This window comes from Ostrea edulis, chromosome 7 (genome assembly GCF_947568905.1).
Source record: "Ostrea edulis chromosome 7, xbOstEdul1.1, whole genome shotgun sequence".
Classification (NCBI taxonomy): Eukaryota; Metazoa; Mollusca; class Bivalvia; order Ostreida; family Ostreidae; genus Ostrea; species Ostrea edulis.
The window spans coordinates 46404922-46409284 of NC_079170.1; positions in this window are offsets into that span (position 1 = coordinate 46404922).

A 4363-nucleotide genomic window follows, 5' to 3' on the forward strand; every position below is an offset into this window, starting at 1 on the left:
GAAACCTTATAATTAATTCCCAACGATTATTATTGGTATTATATTTCATATCGCATCCTTTATCAGCCGGGGTTCTCCTTATATCAGTTTGATATGTCTCTACGATGCTAAATTGAATCTAACCAACATTCTTGCACACCGCAGTCTTGATCTATGTTCAACCCCCGTCGAAGTGTGTACGTAGATCGAGACTCTGTCTATAACCATGCAAGGACGTTCACTAAAATCAGACATGACCATCGGTACTTCATTTTACCTCATAGACACATTTTCATATAGCTGCAGAACTGTAGCTCTCTGAAAAAATAATTTGACGGAACAGAGAGCTACAGTTCCACCCCTAATAAAAAACTTCGATTTACGGCGCACAAAAAGCTGCGCACGGTTGAGGCCTGATATCGTTGTATTCTTGTGTTGCTGTCTCATTTTAATATCAAAAAATTCTTAACATATTTTCCTAGTATAGTTGTGCCTCAACCGTGCGCAGCTTTGCGCCGTAAATCGAAGGTTTTTATTAGGGGTGGAACTGTAGCTCTCTGTTCCGTCAAAATGTTTTCAGAGAACTACAGTTCTGCAGCTAATTTTCATATTGAAATACTATAATCCCCTCTCGGTCATCTTCACAAGTCAAGGGTTATCGATTTATATAGCCACTGATGTCAAGGGTTAGTGCGAGGTAACGAATCAATAACTCTTAACTTGTGAAGATGCCTTTCGGTATCTGATTGTTACATTTATTAACAGGATTTTTGTAGATTTCTTACTAGTATATTGTGATGTCTTATAACACTTTTCATCGGTTGCGGTAGATCAGTGGCAGAGCGTTCGCTTCGTACCCGGGAGGTCGTGAGTTTGAGCCCCGCTCGTGCCATGGCTGAGTCAAACCAGGACGATAAAATCGTAGGTGCCTGGGTCAAGGATATTGCACTATAACTCAATAACCTGCATGTGTATGTGTAAAAAATGGAGAAAATTGGAATGCTAATTAAGCTTCTTGAAATATAAAAAAGGTAAAAAGAGACACCATAGATCGGAGAGAAATATTTATTCGTGGTTCGAATTTCCTCCATTGTTTACATTTAGGTTATCATAGTGCAATATCGTGACACAGGCGTCTATGGTTAAAATAGGTGATGGTTGCTCCGATTAAAGAACCCTCACTGCTTCGGTCCTGAGCACTAAATCTGTGGTACTTCACCTACAGCTGGTGACGTCTCAATATGAAATGTAAGTTCGTCGTGGGAAAATCACGTTGAAATGTAATGGTGAAGATAACAAATAGCGATCAATCTCATAACTCCTTTACAAATTGCATGGGCACACACGAACCCCCGGATATACCAGAGATGGGATAGGGTGCCTAGGAGGAGTAAGCATCCCCTGACGACCGGTCACATCCGTTGAAATGTTAATTTATATGATTATTCTGAACGTAAATGAAATAAATCTTTTATTGACACATAATGAAGGTAGAAACTTCAAAATGGGGAAAATTTCTAGCGATAAAATCCACTACAAATGCATTGTTTTAATGTGTTAGAATTTTTGTATCGAATATTTAGCTACAGATGTATATCTGATTTCTTCATCATGACTGTAGTTTTGAAATATGAATGTTAAATGATTACCTGGATTTACGAGAGAAAAAAACAACCGTTGTAGCCTAAAATTCTCTATAGCCATGTGTCGTATTAAAATAGTTTAACTGTACATAATTCTCAATTACTGCACAATTTCTACAGAGTTAACGGATTCATGGAGGTCTTCCCGCCATTGTTACATGTATTTATATAACAAAATCCAGCTTTACCCATCTCAACTGGTCGCAATCGCCATTTTTTAGCGGGAACATTGAACCATATGGTAATGACATACTACTAGTAAAATGATATGAAAACAAACAATCGTTTAAAGTGTGAGAATGAAATGTATCGACATTGAATCATTGATATCAATTAAATAAAGAATGGTATATCAGTAACAATGGATAAATATACAGATCACTGGTGCGTACAAAATAACATTTATATTAAATATCTCAATCATATGCATGGTCATTGAATACCAGCCAGTAATGTAAAACGACCAATTTATAAATAAATGTTGGTAATTTTTTTCATCATGTCAAAGTGGGCGTGACTCTTGTGTGAAGATGCCACTCGATAGTAGAACGGCCCCGAGCAATCCTGTCAGCGGACTACGGTGATACCTCAGATACGGGACGCGCCATCAGTTGATTAGTTTATCCGTATTGTCAAAAAACAGCAGGACCGCAGACAAATTGCTCGAGAGAGACTTTTACACCTCTAGTGTGAACATCTCCGCTGACCGAGCGCGGTTGGCAGAAAAAAAGGCGTCTAGAAAAATGTCTCAAGTAGATCAATGCTTTCTTTTTAGCAATTTGGTTACCATGGTGTTGTCCTTAACGTTTATTTTGAAACATATAAAACTATCAAATATCTTTCTTTTTTTTTTTTCTTTTTTTTCCAATCACCTTGTTGGGAGTAATTAAAATCTAAAATATGCCATCTATATACATCTATATATTCTTGTTTCGAAATTATAACTGACTCATTTTGTAGACTACTTCAGATTAATTATTTCCCTATTTCACAAACATGGAAATAAGGGAGAGGGGTGGGGGGTAACCGTGAGGTTATCTGTTGCATTTTGTACAATGATTCATAGAAATTTATGACAAGGTGACCCGAGCCCTCGATAAGGTTTCCATTGTCATGATAGGAAATGCATGCATACTTAATCCACGAATATTATATCATAAATACTGGGGTGACAAAATCCGATGTGTTTCAATATAATGAATGGCGTTAGGTCTAAAGAAGTAAATCATTATGTTAAAGAGTGCATTCGTTACGTTACCTGTGAAACTATTCAGTGTACGGATATACATGTACCTGTATATATTCACACATATTCTCTTCTTTTTTATCAATAAACCACGGTTTTCTTTTTTCAAACGTTGCTTCATTTCAAACTTTCAATCATAAATTATTACACGGTCTTTCCGACATACTCGGATTTATAAACGTGTTTTCCGAGTTTGTGGGAAAGGCCCGAGGAGTCGCGAATACTCAACCATACTGTATTGAGATTTAGCGCATGCCTTATTCATTTTCACAATCGTTGAATGATCCTGTGGGGATACGGGTTAGAATATGTCCTCAGTACCCCTTGCTTGTCGTAAGATGTGACTAAATGTGGCGGTCCTTCGGATGATACCACAAAAAACGAGGCCCCGTGTCTCAGCAAGCAAGTATGGCACGATAAAGATACTTCCTTGCTCAAAGGCTGTAAGCGCCGAGCATAGGCCTAAAATTTGCAGCCCTTCACCGGCAAATGTGACGTCTCCATATCGAGTGAAAAATTCTCGAGCGGGACGTTAAACAATATACATGCACAATCAATAACCGTTGAATGTTATCCAGGTACAGAGTGGGCATGATCTTCCCAAATGTTTCTCGGTCAACCAGATTCGATTACTTGCACTTTACACAAAAATATACAAATGTGACAATAAGTAATAAATTTAGTCACCGTAAAAAATGTTCTTCAGTGCATCGTTTGTACATGAACATGTAAGCCTATATATAATGAAAATTAGTATTGCACCTGCACAAATAGCATCGTGAATGGCATTTAGTGATTTTTTTTTTTTAAAATATATAAAACTATCAATTGTCTGTGGAAAAAAAGGGGATGGGGGAGGGTATGCAACACAACTTGTCGGAAACCAATTCTATTAAAAAGATTCAGGATCCAATGCTCAAAGAAATTACATTTTAGTTTGACAATGCAGAGAATGTCCCCAGAACAATAAGATCATGTAAAGATTCTCAAGTTTGGGGGGAATGTATCTGTATTATGTTGCCATGTCAAGGTTAACAATATGGAATGTATTAAAGTTCCCTGATACAGAAAGTAAATCGATCATTTAAGGAGGAACCACAGGCGAGCGTTATACTACTGTATTTGTCAAATATGATGCTATATTTCATGATGGGTAAAATTTTAAATGCCGAAGATTTTTGACAACGAATCCAAATATTTACCTTTAAAATTTTCATGACACAGAGAAATAACCATGGACCAACCAATGAAAACACCAACAGAAAGAATACCCGCTAATCTTATATCTGACGAAGAAGAGTCCTGTCGTGGATTGGAGTAAAGGGTGTTAATTTGCATAACTAATGATAACCATGGTGTCCACAAAGGCGTTCCAAGAACTGCGATCTGTCATCATACATACAACATGATGAAGATGGATGTCCTATCTATTGAACTTCTGAAGACCCCGTACCAGTGTTCAGAGCTTCAGTGTTTAACTCACTGGTCCAAGGGG